Source organism: Pipistrellus kuhlii, unplaced genomic scaffold (assembly GCF_014108245.1).
Source record: "Pipistrellus kuhlii isolate mPipKuh1 unplaced genomic scaffold, mPipKuh1.p scaffold_m20_p_16, whole genome shotgun sequence".
Lineage (NCBI taxonomy): Eukaryota > Metazoa > Chordata > Mammalia > Chiroptera > Vespertilionidae > Pipistrellus > Pipistrellus kuhlii.
Genome location: NW_023425471.1, coordinates 28,456,255 through 28,480,095, shown reverse-complemented (window position 1 = coordinate 28,480,095; position 23,841 = coordinate 28,456,255). Strand labels below are relative to the sequence as shown.

Sequence of the window (23,841 nt, the reverse complement as noted above, 5' to 3'; positions counted from 1 at the left end):
AATCTCCCCCCACCCCCAACCTCCCTCCTCCCAGCCCCAGCCCACCTAGGCCTTCACAACACCATTGTCTGTATTCATTAATTATGGATATATGCCCATACGTTCTTTATTAAGAGTTAATGAGAAAAGAGAGAAAGCTGTGAAAGTGTGAGAAGTCCTTTACATATGTAAAGGTTAGATATGCAAAGTCCTGATTAGAAGAATTTATTGAAGGGAACAGAGTAAAAGCAAATGGGATTACAAAAATTGTTCACAATGTATTACTGCATGCAGTATCCACATACGAAATGTCCAGTCCTGTAGAGAATTTTTTATGAGTTTATTTGAGCTAAACTAATGACTGTTGACAGGAAGCAAATCTCAACAGATTGAGAAAATGCTCCAGAGAATGGCAGTTCTTCAGTGTAGTTTATACATTACTATCAATGCAGTAGGCATAAGGAGGGTTAACTGAAATCAAGTGGTAGTAGATTTGGGAGAAAGCAAATCAGAGAAATCTCTGAAATTGGGTAAAGAGTAAAATGGGGAGACTCCTACATTTTTACATTGGGGTGTTTAGGATAATTAATTACCATTTATAGCATATAGAGATAGTATTTGGGCAACAAAATGACAAAAAGGGGTGGGGGAGATAATAGATCAACCAAAGGACTTGTATGCATGCATATAAGCATAACCAATGGATGCAAAACACTGGGGGGTGAGGGCATGTATGGGAGTGGGGTGAGGGAGGGCAATGTACATATATAATACCTTAATTAAAAAAAAAAACAGAAAAAAAAATAATGAAGGGTTCCTAATCTGCTTTGGTGGGAGAGTATCCTATCAAACAAAAGAGTAATATGCAAATTAACCATCACTCCACTACACCCACAAGCCACGCCCACCATCCAATCAGGAGTGGGTATGCAAAATAACCCCATGCAAGATGTCAACAGACACTGAGCAACCAGGAGAGAGGCTTGGATTTCCCCAGCAATGGAGGAAGCCAAGTTTTCCACACACCCTGGCTGGCCCAGGGCTCTGCTTAAGGCTACAAAGTTTCAATTATAGAAGATAAGTAAATCCCAATAGAAATGGATGCCACCACAAAGCAAGCAAGACCAGGCCTGCAGGGAAGGGCAGTTAGGGGTGACCAGGATTCAAGTGCATACATATGAGCCTAATCAATGGACATATAACAGGGAGGGGTGGGGAATGAATGGAGGGTAGGGGGTAAGAGGGGTATAAGGACACATGTAAAATAATAATAATAATATAATAATAATAATAATAAATTTTAAAAAAGGAAGGGTGAGGTAACCGGAACCCCAAGAACACCTGAGAACATCTTTCCTGCCATGCTAGCAGTCATCAGCTGTATGGTAATATTACCTGGGGCTAATGGGGAAGTATTTTGGACTTAATGACCCTAAACCTTCATTGGTGGGAACCCTTACATGGGCTGATACCCCCGCCTAATGTAGTCACCAATGATACCAAACACCTTGGTTATCCAGAGGACCATGGGTGGGGCAAAGAAGTATACACAGGGGTCACCACCCAGCTTCCCTTCTTTATAATGCAAAATCAAACCACTGCTCCTTTGTGTATAAAATTAAAGAAAGGTTTCTGGCTTGTGTGGACACCAAAGGAAGGCATTATCATTACTTGCTCCTGGGAGTGGTGCAGAAAATGTAACTAAAGAAATTCACAACCAATTTAAAGTGGAAGTGCCATGGCCTAGAGCAAAGAATATCCTTACATGATACTATTCTACATTGTCATAATTTTCTCCAGATTTGAGTTACCCCCATGACATATAATAATACATCTCACCCTTGGGAATCAATAAAAAAATCATCTCTGATGCTTGGAGACAAAGGTAACACATCTCTTGATATTTTAGAATTACAACAGCATAATGTACAATTATCCCAAACAAACTTACAAACCAGTTCTTTGAAGGCCTGGCAGTAATTTAAAAATGACATGAAAGAATTTCATCCCTTCCAAGGTGTAGAGGGCCCCCTGGAAAGGCACCTGAACAGGCTACATTGGCCACTCTGACCCTTTTGGCCAAAAGGGACCCTCCACTCATAGTCCAGTTGCCCACAGCTGTTGCCTGAGTTTTCAGTTCATACCCAGATTAAAGCATCATGGTGGCTGGTACCATGGATATGTTTCGCAGTGGGGTGAGCTGGGCCATCATTGGAGAAGAAACCTGGGTTCCCCAAGAAATGAGATCAGTCGAAACCAGTTTGGCCTAGCGGTAGAGCATCGGTCTGCGGACTGAAAGGTCCCAGGTTCGATTCCAGTCAAGGGCATGTACTTTGGTTGCGGGCACATCCCCGGTAGGGAGTGTGCAAGAGGCAGCTGGTCGATGTTTCTCTGTCATCAATGTTTCTAGCTCTCCATCTCTCTCCTTTCCTCTCTGTAAGAAAAATCAATAAAATATGTTAAAAAAAAAGAAAAAAAAAAAAAAGAAAGAAAGAAAGAAATGAGATCAGTGTCACGGCCTCCCCAGAAGGCAAGGGGATCCCAAGGCAGATGCTGAGCGTGGAGGCCATGGGGGCACACAGAAATGAACCTCACATCACCCTGCTTGGCACCAGAAGATGGCTGGTTAGCCAGAGACGGGTAAGATTCCCAGGGAAGGAACAATCTAAGACAGGTACAGTTGCAGAGGGGCCATCAGGAGAGAACTTGGGGGTCAACAAAGGTGGGGCACAGGCCCTTAACCGCCCCCCCAAAACTATGCAGCGGCCTGAACCTTCATCCCTTCTGAGGGAGGTCTCCTGCCCCCATGGCTGCTTTGCTTCCCATGCACAGGTCAAATTGAGACCCAGGTAACAGAGAATTGGCCAACAGCAGCTGTCCTCTCACTGCAATAAGACTTGTTTGAGATGTCTTGTACCCAGGGTGAGTGGAAGCGGGTTTTTGATATCTAAATCTAGCCTAGTTCCAGGAATGCTCAGGGCCTACTCAAGAAGGCAAATAATCCTTACCACTAATATATACAAGGTAAAATTAGAATGTTGGTAGAGTGTTGAGTTTGACAGTAGAATAGTAGTCAAGTTTTCAGAGTAATTTAAATTGGCTAATTGAAATAAGTGAATATCCTAGAAAAATTGATTTTAATGTACAAAAAGCTGCTCCTAAAGTATTAACAAAAATTTTGACTGGCAATTCATCTCATGGTAAAATTGTGTAACATAATGAACCTAAAGCAGTCATATTTTAGAGCAAAAAATTAAAATGTAAAAACTATCAAGACTACATTATAAAATTTCCAAAAGCCTCCTAATATTTAAATAAAAAGGGGGGGGGTGATAGTAGAATATCATGTAAGGAAAAAGATTCTATAAGTAAATTACATCTAGAAACTTTGTACTTTAGATAATTTTCAGTTGTAATATTAACAGCAAGACACCCATGAAAAACACAGATGGTGTCCAAACAAGTCAGAGGAAAATCATTTGGGCAAAAAATGAAAAGCTATCCCAAGTAAAATTTATAAAAAATATTCCTTTATTACCTTTTGGTCGAGAATATGTTTGTATATTTTCAGAAAACAACTCCAGGACCATGTGGATTCCTGCAACAGAGAGGGATTGAAAGGACTGCTCCATCCATGAAGACAGCAAAGAAACAGTCCAGAGAAGGAAGACACTGAAGACGCCTTGCCATACTAGCAATCAGCAGCTGTGCATCACTGAAGGATGCCCAGGACCAAACCAGAGACGGTCGGACCTGCATCTCCACCATTTGTCTATCATCTAGAACTGAAATATCATTGCTGACATCTACACATAAGGAATTGTTTGACATAGAAATTGGGGCTCAAAACAACTGTTGTCCCAGAAAGAAACTCACTACAGACTGATTCCTTTGCCTCTCAGCATAACTATTATGGCTGGTCTCATTCTCGGTTCTTACAAGTGTATATCTTGTAGCACATGATCTCACACGTCTAGGGGAAATAATGAGCAACATAAACTGATGAACAAAAACAGACCCAGAGACAGGGAAGCATCGATCAGACTGTCAAACCTCAAAGGGATGATAGGGGATGGTGGGAAGAAGGGGGAAAGAGCAACCAAAGTACTTGTATACATGCATATAAGCCTAACCAGTAGTCACGGACAACAGGGCCGTGGGGCATACATGGGGAGGGGTTTGAGGTTGGAATGGGGGGATGAGGACATTTGTGTGATACCATAATCAATTAAAAACAAACAAACAAAAAAACCAGCATGGCATTGGCAGCAAAACAGACCCAAAGACCAATGGAACAGAATTGAGAGCCCATTAATAAACCCACAGCAATATGGTCAAATAATTTTTTACATAGGAGCCAAAGGGGAAAAAAGCCTTTTCAAAAAATGGTGCTATGTCCTCACTGGTGTTTCTCAGTGGTTAGAATGTCAACACACTATAGGGTCATGGTTTTGATTTCTGATGAAGGCACATATCTGGGTTGCATGTTTGATCCTTGGCATCAGTTGTGACTATTACACAAGACAACCAATTGATGTATGTCTCTCTCACATTGACGTTTCTCTATCACCCTCATTCCCTCCCTTTCAAACTCCCTTAAAAAAAAAAAATCAATGAAAAAATATCCTCACCTGGGGAGTAAGTAACAAAAATTAAAAATAAGTGGTATTGAATGCATTGGAGAGCCACTTGTAAAAGAATGAAACTAGATTAAATTGTTCCCATATGGAAAAATTAACTCAAAATAGATTAAAGACCTAAATATAAGACCTGAAACAATAAATTACGTAGAAGAAAATATGGGTACCAAACTTATGAACCTGGTCTTAGAGAAGATTGATCCTAAAGACAAGGGAAGTAAAGGCAAAAATAGATGAGTGGGACTCTATCAAACTAAAAAGCTATTCACAGCAAAAGAAACTGCAAACAAAGGAAAAATTGCAACCAACCAAATGGTTGAACAGCTTTGACAGGGGTTAATATCCAAAATATATAAAGAACTCATACAGCTCAACACCAAACAAAAAATCCAATTAAAACATGAGCAGAGGACCTGAACAGACACTTCTCCCAAGAAGACATACAAATAGCCAACCAATATATTAAATGATGCTCAACTTCACTATTCTCGAAATGCAAATAAAAACTATAATGAGCTCAAACCATTTTGCTCAGTGGTTTGAGCTTCAGCCTTCTGACTAAAGGTTTAATACCAGTCACGTGCATGTACCTCAGTTGCAGGCTTGATCCACCAGTCAATGTGTCTCATCGATGTTTCTCTCTACCTGTCTCTCCCCCTCCCATTCTGTCTAAAAATTTGATGGAAAAAACATTTGGGTGAGGATTGATAAAAACAAACAAAAAAACTACAATGAGATACCACCTCACGCCTGTAAGAATAGCTATTATCAACAAGAGAAGTAATAAGTGTTGGAGAGGTTTTGAAGAAAGGAACCCTCCTACATAACTGGGATTGTAACTGGTACAGCCACTATGGAAAGCAATCTTCAGGTTCCTCAAAAAATTATAAGTATAGAGTTGCAATATGACCCAGAAACCCTTCTTTTGGGTATCTACCTCAAATATATGAAAACATTTATTTCCTTATGTTCATTGCAGCATTATACAAGGTGGCCACGACATGGAAACAACCAAATGTTCTTGCACTGAGGATTGGTTAAAGAAGATGTGAATGACCTAGCTGGTTAGGCTCAGTGAATAGAATGTTAGCCTGAGGACTGAAGGGTCTGGGGTTCAATTTCAGTCAAGGGCACCTACTTCAGTTGCAAGGTCAATCCCTGGCCCTGGCCAGGGTGCGTGTAAGAAACAACCAATGTGTCTCTAATCAGCTCTCTGTCTCTCCTCCCTTCCACTATCTCTAAATATCAATTGAAAAATATCCTTGGGTGAGGATTAACAAAACAAAACCAAACAAATAAATGAATCTTTTTTTTTTCTTCAAGATGTGGTTCATATACATAATGAATTACTACTTAGCCATAAGAAAAGATGAAATAGTATAACCAGACAACCAAGCGGTCTGTGCTGCCTGTCACTACTTGAGCCAATTAAGCAGAGACAGGGTTGAATCCTATATGAGTGTTTATTCCAATAATGCCAGCAGAATGGGAGATCAACAGATCACCCATAAAATTCTGCTCCGCCCTTCCCCATAAGCCAGCTGCTTATATTGGGTAGGAGGCAAAGATTAGGTGGGAGAGTAGGAATTACAAACATGAGAAATTAGGCAAGGTATAATGGTGACAGGTTATAGGCAATGCGGACCGGGGTTGGGGGCACAGAGAGCAGGTACTATGGGGCACCTCCAAGACCAGATTACAGGCAATAGGGGATGGGGTTTGCAAAAGGTGGGCGTTTCCAGGATTAGATTGTTTGGCCAGGAGGTTGTATATCTTTCCATAATGTAGGCAGTTCTTAGAAAAGGAGGATGGACTCCATTTCAGTGTTAACAACCATGTCCCAATGTTACTGGGAAACCACTAGGGTGGGCTCAGGCTGCTTGTCACAATATCCAATAATGAAGACAGGGTTGAATCATATAAGGCATTTATCGAGAAGGCCAGCCAACCAAGAAGACAGGGATCTAACAAGTCTCCAAAACCTGTCTTATAGCAAGGTGCTGGAGACAGGATTATATAGGGCAATGGTCCAGGGTGAGGCTGGGAGCAGAGCCCTGGAGGTCCTCAGAATTCAGAATTCAGCCATTGTTCTTGGTTATCTGGAGATTAGATGATGCCTTGACTCTTGGTGGGATTGGCCTGACCATGTTTAATGGTTCTGTTTGCTTGCTGGGTACATTGTATATTGTCAACAGTTGAATCACCTCCTCAATCACTTTGCTTGGGATCAAAGGGAGTATGCAAGTGCACCAACCTGAGAAATGAAACTTAAAAAAGAATGATTTAACCTTCTATTCCCATATAAGAAACTTAATCCTCTGTTCACAGAAGTATATATATTCTAGGATTTCAAAATAATACAATTATTTTCATATTAATTCAGGTTCTCTATCTATCTGATCCTAAGTTTCCCCTATCACCAAGACATACAACTCTCAGCCAGGTTAGAATATGCTTTTTCTAATCAGAACAGAACAGTCACAGTTAACAGAGCATGATTTATATTTCTTATATTTGTAGCTAGTCCCAATATTCTACTTCTGCTCCTAAAAATACTACCATTTGCAACATGAATGGACCTTGAGAATATCATGCTAAGCAAAATAAAGCAGTCAGAAAAAAACTAAGAACCATCAGATAACATTCATATGTGGTATATAAAACTGAAACTTTTAAATATGGACAGCAATACTGTGGTTATCAGAGGGAAATGGGATGGGGAAGTATTAAAGGATAAAGGGGGTGAAATATATGGTAATGGAAGATAACTTGACTTTGGCTGGTGGGCACACAATGCAATATAAAGATCATGTATCATAGAAATAGACATTTGAAATATCTTATTAACCAATGTCATCCCAATAACTTGAATTTTAAAAAATCACACTTGGCCGAAACCCGTATGGCTCAGTGGATAGAGCATTGGCCTGTGGACTGAAAGGTCCCAGGTTCGATTCTGGTCAAGGGCATGAACCTTGGTTGCAGGCACATGCCCAGTAGGAGGTGTGCAGAAGACAGCTAATCAATGTTTCTCTCTCATCAATGTTGCTAACTTTCCATCCCTCTCCCTTCCTCTTGGTAAAAAATCAACAAAATATATTTTTAAAATAATAATAAAATTAAAAAATTATATTTGAAGGAAAACTTATGTATACCCTGAGCCCCATTTTTCATATCTCTTACATCAATCTGGTACTCTTTAAGGGCTTAATGAGTAATCAACTATAATATGTTATAAAAACTTTATCTTGGCACTCTCCCTCCAGAGAGCACTCACATGCCTTTCTGTTGTCCTTCCCTTTACACTTCCCTAGACACTTTTCCATTAGCTGCCTCAGTCCCAAGTTCCAAGGGCCCTTCCTTAACATCTTGAACTTGTTTGCTAAGCCCACTTCTTCTTGAATTACTTTTTCTACATCTGTAGTTTACTCAACAAAGTTCTCATACAGTTAAAAAATAAAATAAAATCTTGTCTTTTTGCTTGGCTTTTATCTCTCTCATCCTTGGCTTTTAGTCATCTTCTTTTAAATAAATATTTATTGTTAAAATTATTACAATTGTTCCTATTTCCCCTTCCTATAGCTCCCCTCTGCCCAGTTACCACCCCACCCTCTGCCCTTAACACCCCCCATTGTCCTCATCCATAGGTGTACGATTTTTGTCCCGTCTCTTCCCTCACCCGCACACCCCTTTACCCCCCACCCACCCACCCACCCACCGAGAATTGTCAGTCCACTCCCTTTCTATGCCCCTGATTCTATTATATTCACCAGTTTATTCTGTTCATCAGATTTTTTTTTTATTGATTTTTTTACAGAGAGAAAGGGAGAGAGATAGAAAGCTAGAAACGTTGATGAGAGAGAAACATCGACCAGCTGCCTCCTGCACACCCCCTACCGGGGATGTGCCTGCAACCAAGGTACATGCCCTTGACCGGAATCGAACCTGGGACCCTCCAGTCCGCAGGCCGACGCTCTACCACTGAGCCAAACCGGCCTCGGCAATCATCAGATTTTTTATTCAGTTGATTTTTAGGCAAAAGTGTCTGGGATTGGGCCTAACATGGGGTTCTGACAGGGGTCAGACCAGCATTGCCTTCAGACCAGAAGGCAAGTTTGGAATCAACTAGTTCTTGGAGCAAGCTCAGAGGAAAACGACATGACCTCAACGTAACCTTACTAGGGCCCTGGACTAATTATAATAGAATTTGCATTTTGATTTTGACCACCATCCCTTAGGTTTTTCTGTATGCATTATGGGGAAGGGCATGTGCAAAAGAAATATTGTCATATAACATTTTTTCTTTCAATCATCCCTGAATGCAAATGAAAGTCTCCACCAAGAAAATTCCTCATTTAAAACATATAACCCAGGAGTTTGAGGCCATTATCTCCCTGGACTGACCTGCTCCTCACTTGGAGTGTATCTTTAATAGATCCCTCTTGGCTTTACTTTCATTTTTCATTTACCTTAAAATCCTTTCTGCATCAACAAGAAGTACCAGCCAGGACTGGTTTGGCTCAGTGGTAGAGCGTCGGTCTGCGGACTGAGGGGTCCCAGGTTCGATTCCGGTCAGGGGCATGTACATTGGTTGCGGGCACGTCCCCGGTGGGGGGTGTGCGGGAGGCAGCTGGTCGATGTTTCTCTCTCATCGACGTTTCTGGCTCTCTGTCTCTCTCCTTTCCTCTCTGTGGAAAATCAATAAAATATATTAAAAAAAAAAAAAAAAAAAAAAAAACAAGAAGTACCAAGGCCCCAGCTGGGAACCCCAATCGGTAACAGTATAATAAAGAAAACAGCTGGACTGTGTATTTTTTTTTTTAAAGCCAGGATTCTACTTATTTTTCCATTTACTAACTGTGAGATCTCAGGTAACATGGGCTTCAGTTTCTCTGCTGTCAAATGAGAAGCTTAGTAGTGATTTTTCTAGTTCTAAAATTTTAGTATAAAATAATATACCAATATTATTTTATAATGTGTACACTGTAGTAGAACCAACCTATACATCTTCGCAAGTTCTTCATGTGAAACTTTTGTTAGTGGCAGGAATAGAATATTGGGGATTCACTATAATTATAAGAAATAGTAATCATATTCTGTTAATCATGATTATTTTGTTCTGATAAAAGAAGGTACATTTTAACCTGGCTGGGAGTTTTACAAGGGACCTGGGAGCTCACCTAGAAATGCAGCCCAATCTCATCTGGGAGCTGCTTTCCATTATCATGGAAAGATGAACAACCTTGTGGAAACCAAAGGCTCCAGCCTTTTGCAAACTCTCAGCCCTTTGCAAAACCCCAGCACTTTGCAAAACCCCAGCCTGCATCCCTTGTAATCTGTAACCATTACACCATTCCTATTCATTTTGCTTACTTCCCCATGTAATCTTTGTCTTTGTACTCCATATATGCAGCTGGCTTATGAGGAAAGGGAGGACAGAGCAGATTTTTTGTGGATGACCTGCTGCCCTCCCATACTGCTGGCATTATTGGAACAAATGCTCATATATAATTCAACCATGTCTCTGCTTAATTGGCTCAATAGTGACAGGCAGCCCAGATCTATTGGTTGTCCAGTTTCACTTTTATTTACCTTATCATGAATAAATTCACTATTTTATGTAGAAAATTCTCCTGGCTCTCTCTTTATAGAACCTGGAATCTTAAGCCACTGACTAAATAGCTGTCGGTTTCATAGAAGGGTCAACATAAAAACAATTCAGTCCTTGGCCAGGTAGCTCAGTTGTTTAGAACATCCTCCCATACACCAAGGTTATAGTTTCAATTCCTGGTCAGGGCACATTCAAGAAGCAACCACTGAATGCATAAATACATGGTACAAGTCTCTCTCTCTCATCATCATCATCATCATTATCAATAAAATAAAATAAAAAATTGAAACCTGTGAGGAATTTGTGGAGTTTATTTAAGTCAAACAGCTGACAATTGCTGGGATACAATATCTCAATAGATTGAAATAACGCTCCAGAAGATGGAAGGTTTTTACCTTATTTTATACATCACAATGTGAAATTCAATGGTGACAAATTAGGGAGGTGCAGAAAAGCAAAATGGGGGAATTCTCTGGGATTGAATAAAAAGTTAAATGATAGACATTTACATCTCTTATATAGGTGAGTACAGGCTAATTAACAGTCAACAATAAAAAGGGTAGCATTCAGCTATGGTCTTATCTATATGGTGCATCTAGGGCTTGCCCAGAGTGGTCATTCCCTGTGCATTTTAATATTTTTAATATCTCAAGTATTTTTCAAAAAAATAATTTTTCTATAAATTAATTTGTTACTAAGAGACAAATCATAACAGAATAGGTATACTATAATAGAATTTAGCTTTTAGTTAAAATTATTACATTAGCTCTCTGGAGACTCATAATTGTATTCAAATATAGTCATGTCCTGAGGCCTGGAAAATTGCCTGTAAAGCAAGTTTCAGGGAAGTATATAAAGCATACTTTGCTTAAGATAATAGAAGAATGTAGCCTATAAAGCACAAAATGTCTAGCTTTGTTCCTGGGTTTAAGATAACATTACTAGCCCTAACCAGTTTGGCTCAGTGGATAGAGCGTAGGCCTGCAGACTCAAGGGTTCCAGGTTCAATTCCGGTCAAGGGCATGTACCTTGATTGCAGGCATATCCCCAGTAGGGGGTGTGCAGGAGGCAGCTGATTGATGTTTCCCTCTCATCTCCTCAATGTCTCTAAACTCTCTCTCCCTCTTCCTCTCTGTAAAAAATCAATGAAAAATTTTTTTTAAAAAAGATAACATCACTGACTCACAATCCCAAGATGTCTTGCAGAATTCTGTAAGCAGGAATGGCCACAGTCACAAAGACCCTGAGAGTATGTATATTGCCAAGAACTCAATAAATCTGATAAAGTTGCAGAAGCTTACACAATAAGTGCCCAATCGACACAGCCCAGGACCCTGATTCCCTTGCTTATGATTACTCAAGGTTTTTGCCATTAAAGCCATTGGAGAGTTTGGGCTTTTAAGTGACAGCTTCCCGGTACTGCTTGTGTGGTGTCCTGCCATAAAGTGACCAATTCCTCTGCTTCAGCTCTCAGAGTTCGGTGTTTGGCAGACAAACTCTTTTTCTGTTCAGTTATACCTGGTGTAGCACTCTGTCTGTCCCACTCCTTAGATACTAATGAACAGTTGCATATGTGCCTCTTAATATGGATCTATTCTGAGAAGTGCATCTTTAGGCAATGTTGTTGTTGTGAACATCATAGAGCGCATTTACACAAATCTAGATGGTATATAGCCTACTACACACATAGACACTAAGGGAGGAAAATAACTTTTCCTCTCTCTCTCTGTTCTTGACTCTTAGCACTAAAGGACAGATTTAGAGAACAAATATTTAATAACATGTATATCTCCAGTATAATGAGAGAGGCCCAAGAAAACTGAGTAACACTAAGAAATGACATTAAATACTATCACCATAAAAACTATTTCCAGCTAAAAAGAAGTTGGGGGGAAGGGTATCAAGTAGTCAGTTATGGGAAATTATAGTAAACAAGGTTAAGGTATCGTGTTTCCCCGAAAATAAAACATCCTCCGAAAATAAGACCTACTTACAGGTTTCCTTCTGAGTGAAATATAAGGCATCCCTCCCGAAAATAAGCCCCCCCCCCAGGCTCTGTCTCAGAATGAAAATTAATTTACCATAAACTGGTCACTAGGGCCGCCCCGACTGGCATCTAGCAACCAGTGACGTTATGCTGAGTCCTGAAGTCACTGCTGTGTGGAGGCAGAGTGGAGGTTGGAGTGAGCAGTGAGCGACGGGAGGGAGAGAGGAGGAGACTTTTGCAGATGCGTGTAGAACAAGAGGATTAGAGCTGACGGGATGAGGCGAAGGTGGTGAGTGCTGGTCTGTCTCTGGTGACACTACCTGATGCTCGCGGCCACCCTCATGATGACTGAAGGTTCTCAGTCAGTGGCAGACCCTGCTCCAGCCCAGATCCAGGCCCCAGCAAGCCCAGTGACAGTCCCGAGGCAGGACCCAGGGGGTAAATATCTGATAAAGAGATAGGGGGGATGTCTGGTGAAGGTGTTCAGTGGCACAGGGGTGGGGGGAAGGGGATCACTTAAAATGACACAGGAGGATCAAAAGGGGTTACTAAAATGGTAATCCCCCCTCTGATTCTCCTGTGCCATTTTGATTCCCCCCTCTGATCCCCCCTGTGTCATTTTAAGTGATCCCCCTCCCCCCACCTTGATACCCCAATTCCTTTTTTTTACCCCTAGAAATGAGCCCAAAAAGAAAAAGCTACTCCGTGGAGTACAAGAAAGGAATCGTGGAAGACTCTTGGGGCCAAAATCTTACTGCTTTCTGCAAAGAGAAGATGTTGAGTATCCGACTGGTTTGAAAATGGCGAGCAGAGTATGGTAACCTCATTGAACAAGTGGACAAGGAAAATGCAAAAAAGCTCAAGTGTGGATCAGGTCGGCAACCACTATTTTCCTAGCTGGAAGACCTGATCTGTGAATGGGTTGTTGACAGGAGAGCAAAGGCTTTGGTTGTGAATAGGGCTCAGATTCAAGAATTTGCCCTTGCAATGGCACCACAGTTTGGCATAGCCCCCTAAGACTTCAAAGCATCACAACACTGGCTGGATAATTTCCTTCAGTGAAGTGAACTGTCTTTAAGAAGATCTACAACATTGTTTAGGTTGGAAGATACTCAAGTTATTAAGCGAGCACTTGCATTCAAGTCCTTTATTGATGATGCTGACTTCTCTAAATACAATCTTTCCAACATGATTGCTATGGATGGAACTGCAGTGTTTATGGGCCAATCATCTCAAACAACAATTGAACAGCGGGGTGCCTCCTTAGTGTACATTCCTTCCACTGCTTACAAAAGTACACGTGTTTCCTGTATTTTGGCCATTCATCTGGATGGCACTAAAATCCCACCTTTAATCATTTTTAAGGGCAAGAAGGAAAAGATTGAACATGTTTTGGGCATTTTTATTCTTGAAACTGAAAAAGCCTGGGCCACACAAGCAGTTATAAGGAAGTGGGTCGATTTAATGCTGCTGCTTGTTATGCAAGGGAGCCAAAGAGGTCTGCTAGTCTGGGATGCAGACAGCACTCACTGCGGTAAAGACATGAATACATTTCTTCACAAAAGAAAAATAGATTAGATAATGATTCCCGCAGGAATGACGGCCAATCTCCAGACTCTTGTTATTGCAATAAACAAGCCATTCAAAAACAATTTGCACATGAAAATTAATGACTACATTGAAAATAGAATGGAGAGAAATCAGCGTGGAAACTTTGTGAAACCTAAACTGCAAGAAGTTGTGACTTGGGTGAAGAATTCATGGGAGAAAATTACTGACAGTTGCATTGCAAATGCACTGCGAACAGGTTACCTTGACAAGAAGTATTCATTTAAAGACAGTGCTATTGCTAAGCATGAGAGATTTGGTCCACTGATTCTGAAAAAAATGGAATCACAAGAAATTCACCAGGAAATTCAGGAGTTGGATTGTTATGATGATGTTCCAGAAGATGATGACATGATCGTCATTGAATAAATGAGTAAATTATTGATACTGTAGGATTCACAGGTTGTCTGTTTTGTGTTGACAACTACCGTACTGCCGTACTGTATACAGGCAATAAATTTCCTTTATTTTCATTTAACAATAAATGTGTACCGTATTCTTCTTCATGGAAAAATAAGACGTCCCCTGAAAATAAGACCTAGGGCATCTTTGGGAGCAAAAATTAATATAAGACTGTCTTATTTTCGGGGAAACAGGGTAGTTACGCAGATTTAAGTCCCTTGTCTTCTGCATTGATAAGAGTTTCTGGAGATTAGGTCATCAAGCTCTTCTTAAGGCAAGGAGGAAGACGGCTTTACAAATGGATAGCTATTTTTTTTACAAATGTAAACATCTCTTACAAAGGGTAACTTCTACTTAATTTTTAGAGCTTCTCCCAAGTCTGCTGTTTCTTAAAATTAACAAGCCTAAAATAATTCTTATTTCAAACAGATATTTTGGGGTGACACATTCCATTCTCTTACAGCTCCTAGGCTACAAAGCTGTACAACATGTTACTGTACGTAATTGTAACACAATGGTATTTGTGTAATGTGTTGCACTACGATATAACTAGATGATAGGAATTTTTCAACTCCATTATTATAATCTCATGGGACCATGATTGGATACGCAGTCCATCCTTGAGAGTGAAGTTTTGTGCAGCTCATGACTGTAGTATATGCTCTTTCTTCATGTGTCTGTATTTCCTATTATAATCAAAACCTGATTTTTTAAAAATTACGGTACAGATTTCAATGTTGTTCAAATGTCTCCATAGGAGCACATGTTCTTCTCAGACCGCAAATCCCAACCTCTGATTAGGAAAATAAGAATACTATAGTCTTGCTCCTGTACTTAAAGCATGTTGTCATCAAAAGGAGGGGACCATGCTTTACATTTTTCTTTCTCAATGAAGGTTTCTCTTGTATAGGATTGGGAACACAGTAGGCACTGTTACAGAATAGTGAGAAGCTAGGAAAATTCTAGGATAAGTGGAACAGGGAAACTAAGACAGATAGTTAAAGAGCAGTTTGCAGTCACCTAGTAAATCTTGAAAGGTGAGCATGGTGGACGGTGCACGCAGGTAGGCTAAATAGCTAACTCGGGCTGTGATTGAAGTAAAATTGAATCTATTTAAGGAAAGGGGGTAGGGAACGGAATATCCAAAGGGAAGGGCTGCACAGCATGGAGCCAAGGGGATATTGGGTTTTGACGGCAGCCCCCAGCAGCTGTAGTTTCATCTTTATAAGCAGTCACTGGCAGGAAACTTGTCAGTGGGTTTGGGGGCTGAGCTGGTGTGCTCCTTGGAATGCAGATGTGCAACCAGATACCTTCAGGTCAGTTTTCACTCCTTGTGTGGTCTAAGTCCTGGTGTCCAGCAAGCTTTTTTCTGGTCTCTTGTTCTGTGGAAGGAAGCTTACAAATGGCCCATAAGGATTGTATTGCCTTATAGGCCTAACAAATCCTATCTTCTCTACACCAAAGACACTAAAGGGTAAATGGTTTGCAATTCTCCTCAGCAATCAGATATAAATAGCTTAAATCACTGGACTCTGGGAGGTAGATAACAAATCTAGTTAAGTATCATTTGCCAATCACACCCTAGGACAGACACATTAAGAGAATAAATCTTGCTTTCTGCTGGTGAACGCCGTGGAGTAAGCATCATTGGAATTTCCCCTGTTGTTCATCATGTCTAAGTCTGAGTCTCCCAAAGAGCCGGAGCAGCTGTGGAAACTCTTTATTGGAGGTTTGAGCTTTGAAACAACAGATGAGAGTCTGAGGAGCCATTTTGAGCAATGGGGACGCCCACGGACTGTGTGGTGATGACAGATCCAAACACCAAGCGCTCCAGAGGCTTTGGGTTTGTCACCTATGCCACTGTGGAGGAGGTGGATGCACCATGAACGCAAGGCCACACAAGGTGGACGGGAGAGTTGTGGAACCAAAGAGGGCTGTCTCAAGAGAAGATTCTAAAGACCTGTTGCCCACCTAACTGAAAAAGATTTTTGTCGGTGGTATTAAAGAAGACACTGAAGACCATCACCTCAGAGATTATTTTGAACAGTATGGGAAAATAGAAGTGATTGAAGTCATGACTGACCGAGGCAGTGGCAAAAAGAGGGGCTTTGCTTTTGTAACCTTTGATGACCATGACTCTGTGGACAAGATTGTCATTCAGAAATACCGTGCTGTGAGTGGCCACTACTGTGAAATAAGGAAAGCCCTATATAAGCTAGTGATTCGTCCAGCAAAAGAGGTCGGAGTGGTTCTGGAAACTTCGGAGGTGGTGGTGGAGATGGTTTTGGTGGAAATGACAACTTTGGTCGCGGAGGAAACTTCAGTGGTCGAGGTGGCTTTGGTGGCAGCTGTGGTGGAGGTGCATATGGTGACAGTGGGGATGACTATAATGAATTTGGTAATGATGGAAGCAATTTTGGAGGTGGTGGAAGCTACAATGATTTTGGCAATTACAACAATCAATCTTCAAATTTTGGGCCTATGAAAGGAGGAAACTTTGGAGGCAGAAGCTCTGGCCCTTATGATGGTGGAGGGCAATACTTTGCAAAACCACGAAACCAAGGTGGCTATGGTGGTTCCAGCAGCAGCAGTAGCTATGGCAGTGGCAGCAGGTTTTAATTATTGCCAGGAAACAAAGCTTAGCAGGGGAGGAGAGCCAGACAAGTGACAGGGAAGCTACAGGTTACAACAGATTTGTGAACTCAGCCAAGCACAGTGGTGGCAGGGCCTAGCTGCCACAAAGAAGACATGTGTTAGACAATACGCATGTGAATGGCCAAAAAAACCTTGAGGACTGTATTTGTGACTAATTGTATGACAGGTTATTTTAGTTTCTTTTTTTTTAAATTTTTTTTATTAAGTATTTTTATTGATTTTGTACAGAGAGGAAGGGAGAGAGAGAGAGAGTTAGAAACATCGATGAGAGAGAGTCATCAATCAGCTGCCTCTTGCACACCCCCTACTGGGGATATGCCCACAACCAAGGTACATGCCCTTGACCGGAATTGAACCCGGGACCTTTCAGTCCTCAGACCCTTCAGTCCCCAAGCCGACACTCTAACCAGTCTTGGCTATTTTAGTTTCTGTTCTGTGGAAAGTGTAAAGCATTTCAACCAAGGGCTTTAATGTAGTTTTTTTTTTTTTTTTTTTTTTTTTTTTTTTTTTTTTTGCACCCATGCTGTTGATTGCTAAATGTAATAGTCTCATCATGACCTGAATAAATATGTCTTTAAAAAAAAAAAGAATAAATCTCCATTTGGTACATCTGCATAAAGCTGAATAATATTATAATAATCTGTCCCCAACCCCCTCCCCTCTCCCCTCCAAAAAAAATAAAATCCAACAACAACCAAAAACTCCCCACCTTTAAAACCCCTGAAACTAAAGGTCTCAGTGTGCTCTCCCTCCAAGGAGCACGCCCATGCCATTCCTTTCCTTCTCTCTTCACCCCACTCCCAACCCCAGCATGTATTCCCTGACCTCTAAGGGATCCCATGAAAATTTGAAGATTGTTGTAATTGCCGAGGGGAGTAATGGGCAGTAGCAGTAGAAGCTCATTCAACTCACCCCCTAAACCTGTCTCCAAGATCCCCTATCCTCTAACTTCCAAAGCAGCCCAGCCTACGCTCTGCTATTGCTTCTTCTATAGGCCTTCCTTGTTTCACACTCCTACGTATATTTTTGCTGCAGTCAATAAACTCTTGTTTGCTTTCCTATACTTTTTCTTGATTGAAATCTTTACCTCAAGAAGACAAGAACCAAGGGCTCCTCCTCTCCCTGGTAACAGGCACTAAGTAATGCATGTTGATCAGCAGTTGGTTCAATGTGGGCCAAATGTGCAGATTTTCTTGAAAGAAATAGCGTTCCCAGGGGTGGTTGTGGTAAAGCTTTAAGTCTACAAATGTTACCCTACAAATGACTTGTATACAGCATGCAAATAGTTGTAAATGAAAAGGGGCCACATGTTAACCTGCCAAGCTCAGGGAAGGCCTGCATGGAAGCTTTGCAAATTCATAGACCTAAAATAACCACAAAGGATGATCTGAAATTAAAACTTTTTAACTAAAAGCAGTTTATGGCAGGTAGTCATGTCCTGGGCTAGAATCTTTCTGGACAAAAGTCTATATTTATCTGAACTAAACCTGTCTATTGTCTTTTCCTTATACCTTTGGAATGTCAAGGTAACTTCTGTTTCTCCAGACCCCTCAGGGCACAATTAGTGCAGCAGAGCAGAGACTACAGATCTTCTCATTGTTATTTTTATCCTGTTAATTGTTGACTGTTAACTATCCTGTACTCGCCTATATAAGAGATGTAAATGTCTATCATTTTATAATACTTTTTACCCAATCCCAGGGATTTTCTTGCTTTACTCCCCCCAGGTCCCTAAACTGTCTCCAATGAATTGTAATGTATAAAACTGCCATCTTCCTTGATCATAATCTCAATTCCTTTATATTTTGCTTCCAAGCAAAGGTCCACAGTTTGGCTCAAATAAACTCACAAAATTCTTCATAGGTTTGAATGCTTATGTTGACATAGTGTTGTGGGCAAATTGGAGCCTTATGCTAAACCCCACAAGGTCAGGGAGGCCTGAATGGCAGGCCTTATAAACTCAGAGACCTAAAGTAACCATATAATGAGACACAAGTGTGAGCTCTTGGGTTCATTTTCTAGAGAGGTTGACAAGTGAAGTTTATTGTAGTGAAAGTAGAGCTCTAGGCATGTGAGAGTGGTCCCAAAAAGGGTTGTTGCAGAAGCTCACTGCTCTAGGAGTTTAAGCTTCCTATACTTGTCTTCCACTGGCTCTTTCAAAGAAACACCAGCCCAATCTCCTTATGCTCTCATCTCCTGGCTTTTAGTTCCCCCTTTTAGGTTCAGGGGGAAGAGCAGTTCATTCCACTTATCTTGCTCACATCCTGCCCATCTGGCTCATTCCCACTTTATCTAGCATCTTCTCTCCCCATAGCCATTACCCTAAACTACCTAATCCCACTAATCTATATAAATAAAAATGTAAATGTTCGTTTGTTCAAAATTTTAAATCTCCGAAAGTTCTTCACCGATTGCTTTGAAATTTTGACACAGGCAGCAGCACACTAGGAGGTCTCGGATCTGTCTCTTGCTTCAACAGTGTTTGGACAGAACAGACCCAGGGACGCCTGTTCTTCCAGCCTCTGGCCACTCTCCTGCGTCTCATCCAGTCACCACCTTCAGCACCACCTCTGGGACCAGCTGACACACCAGTTTTATTCGTGTGGTTTTTTTCTACCTTAACACCTCATTGTTAAAGGACCATGAGCCCCCAAATTCATCAGAATTATTCCACCGAGGTGGAGGCTTCAGTCAACCGCCTGGTCAACCTGCACCTGCGGGCCTCCTACCTCAGTCTGGGCTACTATTTCGACCGTGACGATGAGGCTCTGGAGGGTGTGGGCCACTTCTTCCTCGACTTGGTGGAGAAGAAGCACGAGGGCATGGAGCATTAAAGTTGCAAAACCAGCGAGGCAGCCGCGTTCTCTACCAGGACGTGCAGAAACCTGCCCAGGATGACTGGTCCAAAACTCAGGACGCCATGGAATCCACCCTGGCCTTGGAGAAGAGCCTGAACCAGGCCTTTTTGGAGCTGCATGCTCTGGCTTCTTCCCGCGCAGACCCTCATGTCTGCGACTTCCTGGAGAACCACTTCCTGGATGACGAGGTGAGACGGATCAAGAAGATGGGCAACCACTTAACTAATATCCTCAGGCTAGCCAGCCCCCAGGCTGGGCTGGGCGAGTATCTCTTTGAAAGACTCACCCTCAAACACGATTAGGAGCCTTTGGTGCCCAGAAACCTTTCGGTGGCCCCCGGCCCCCCCAACCCCCTGCATCTCCCTGGTGTCTCTGGTTTTTGCCTGAGCCTATTCCCGAAACTACTAGCCATTCTCTTATCCATCCTGGAGCCCTGTCCCCTGCATCGGACCAAATGAAACAATAAAGCTTTTTGCAGGGGGAAAAAAAAAAAAATAAATAAATAAATAAATAAATAAATAAATTTTGACACAACATTACATTCGAATATGCGCGTGTTTCTATATACCTTATACCTACTATTATATAGATGTCACACCTGTGACAAGTAAAAACATGCTTTTTTTGAAAACAGCACCATCTGTTGGACATAAAAGCAACACACACTATATTCAATATTTTACGATTCCATTTCAATGTTTCCGATTTACAATCCATTTATGATTTCCAAATTCCCAATTTTATGATTCCATTTCAATGCTGATAATGATTGAAGATTTGTGCTTCACGAACAAAGTTCTCAATCAATTGGGAATGCCATCACCGAATCGATCTGCTGCTGCTTTGTTCGATGTAGAATTGCGTCGTGAACAAAAGTACAACACGGATGATCTTTTGTTGTATGTGCAATCAAATATTCCTAAGCTAACGCTTGAGCAAAAAGGCATTTACGATCAAATAATGCAAACTGTCAATAACGGGTTTGGAGAAATCTTCTTCTTAGATGCACCAGAAAGAACTGATAAAACGTTCCTAATTAGATGATTCTGGCAGCAATTCAATCTCAAAATGACATAGCCTTAGCTCTTGTGTCCTTCAGAATAGCTGCGACATTGCTACCAGATGGAAGAACTGCGCATTCCGCTTTGAAATTGCCATTGAACATGCAATTCATTGACACTCCCACGTGCAACATTTCCAAAGCATCCAGCAAGGCAAAAGTATTGCAGAAATGCAAACTTATTGTTTGGGCTGAATGCACCATGGTGCACAAAAAAATCACTCGAGGCTCTTGATCGATTATTGCAAGATTTCCGTGGAAACATCCGACCATTCGAGAACGCATTGATATTGCTTACAGAAGATTTCAGGCAAACATTACCTGTAATTCCTCGATTGACACCAGCGGACAAAATAAATGCTTGCTTGAAATATTCTACTTTGTGGCGACACGTAAAGACGTTAAAATTAACTACAAATATGCGTGTCCAGCTGCAAAACGATTCGATCAGCTGAGATATTCTCACATCAATTACTGGAAATTGGGAACGGAAAGGTGCCGGTTGATCTGACCTCAGGACGAATTTCATTGCCTCATAACTTCTGCAATTTAGTGATGTCAAAAGAAGAATTGGTTGAAAAGTATTTCCCAATATTCAAACCAATTATAAGGATCACGATTGGCTGAGTGAATGAGCTATTCTTGCGGCCACGAACAAAGATGTTTTCGAACTTAACAATATTATTCAGTCTAACATTCAAAGCGAGGCAGTCACATACAAGTCCGTCGACACTGTTATGGAAGCAGATGAAGCTGTTAATTATGCAACAGAATTTAAAAAAAAAAAATTTTTGCAACAGAATTTTTTAATTCACTCGACCTGCCAGGGATGCCACCGCACATACTGCAATTTAAAATTGCCAATTATTATGTTGCGAAATATCAACCAGCCAAAGCTTTGCAATTGCACGCAACTTGCAGTAAAAAAAAATGAGTAATGTCTTAGAAGCAACAACCTTGACAGGACCTTTCAAAGGTGAAGATGTCTTCATTCGTCACATTCCCATGATTCCAACTGATAGAATTGTGCGGTTTAGATCTATACACGGATTGCTGCTCACATGTACAATTATATGTTGTGTGTTCTAGAGTCAGCAAACCAGAAAACCTCTATATCTGCACAGACAATGGAACAACAAAAAATATTGTATACCCAAAAGCATTGTGAAATTAAACATATTAGAAACATGAGCTTTCTCTTTCCTTTCTTTTCCATTTAACCAGACTGAGACAAGAGTAACCCGTGGCGGGGTACAGCTAGTCTAAAAAAAAAAAGTAATAGGCTAATTAGAATGCACAGCAGAACGATCTTAAACGTCCTTCAGATGTCCTTCTGGACGACCTTCCAGAGGACCACATTATGACACCCACTGGCATCAGGCCAGCCGAGGTGGGTGCAATGCGATTGGTCAGGGGCCCAGCCATCGCCCCATGATTGCCCTGCAGAGGGAGGCCCAGGCCAATGGCTGGCGGGGTGTTCCATCAGTTGGAGGGGGCAAGGAAGATGCTCCACCATTGACCGCAAGATGGTGGCCCAGACCACAGACCAGCGGCTGTGGTGGATGGGCGGGGCCTCCCTCTTTGGGGTGATCCATGGATGATCCATGGAGATCCATCCAGGGGCAGACTGTGAGAGGGCACAGACCGTGCTAAGGAACCCCTTGGCATCAGTGCACAATTTTGTGCACCAAGCCTCTAGTTTAAATATAAAAAGTAAACTGAGGCAAAATTGGATTAGGTACCAATTGACACAATATCAGGCAAGGTCAAGAGAACTGAGGGGAAAAACACCTGGACTCAAGCAGAACAAGTCTAATTGCACAGGACAGAATAAACTGGAAAAATGACTGCCATTTAAAAAAAATTCTTTTTTTATTGATTTCAGAGAGGAATGAAGACTGAAAGGAGGGAGAGAGAGAGAAAGAGAGAGAGAGAGAAAATTAATGGTGAAAGAGAATCATTGATTGGCTGCCTCCCACATGCTCCCCCCTGGGGATTGAGCCAGCAACCTGGGCATGTGCTCTTGACCTAAATTGATCCCTGGACCTTCAGTCCACAGGCCGGTGCTCTATCGGCAGAGCCAAACCAGCTAGGGCAAAATGGTTACAATTTTATGACTCTTTCTTTCTGGTTTAAAAAAAAAATTTTTTTCCAGATGAGAGTAAACTTGTTTCTCTTAAACTACCCATGACTTAGCAATTTGGTAAATTATGACATTGTAAGCAGGACTGAAACATTTATTTTCTTCTCTCTACCTGATTCCTCCAGAATTTGGAACCTCTCAGTGACTATTATCTCCATGGCAATAAGTTTGTTTGTGTAAGTTTGATATGAATGTGATATAAGGTCTCCTTATAACAGGACAGAATTGGAAACTGGTTTTATAAGCAAGGCTTTGACTGGAATGTCATGCAGAGACATGCAGAGACTCAGATGACAACCAGCCGACTTTAAGGCTTGAAGAGTGATGTGTGGAAGCCAATAGCAAGTCTCACAAATATTGACCAGGTAGCTTACTCACCTGGCTTTCTCTCTTTACATGAGCGACTTTACCATGTATGTGGGAAAAGAATGCCAATACTTGGCAGTTGCAGGCCCTCAGGCAGAGAGGAATCCACCCAAACCTATAGGTATTGAGGACAATGTTGGCTGGCAGTCTTTGCCTTTGCTTTTCAGGCCTCTGGAGGCCTTGTCAGGTGCAGTCTGAAGATTCCTGGTGACAAACTTCCTGATTTCAAAGAGCCTGTGTGGTTAGTCACGATTATTGCTGGCTTTATACAAATGACTACACCAAGTTTATTGAAATTAGACCTATTTTCCTAGTAAATTAGCCCTAATTTAGCTATCTTTGATAGAGAGAAAAATGAGGGTGATTTTCAAGAGAAAAATTCTTTCAGTACAAACTATAACATACCATTGTAGGTATTTAATTCTAATGCTCTTCATTGTCCTTTGAGTTTGTATGTTTGTTGTTTTAAGATTTCTACCAATACACACGACTGGATTTCAAAGTTTTCTAGATTTTTGTTTTGTTTTGTTTT

General features: G+C 41.3%; 2 pseudogenes; both read left to right on the top strand.

Moving 5' to 3' along the window:
* The window catches only part of LOC118719768, a 42,987-nt pseudogene extending 20,979 nt beyond the window's left edge, over nucleotides 1-22,008 (top strand).
* On the top strand, nucleotides 15,884-16,864 carry LOC118720001 (annotated as a pseudogene).
* Nucleotides 22,009-23,841: the final 1,833 nt, after the last annotated feature.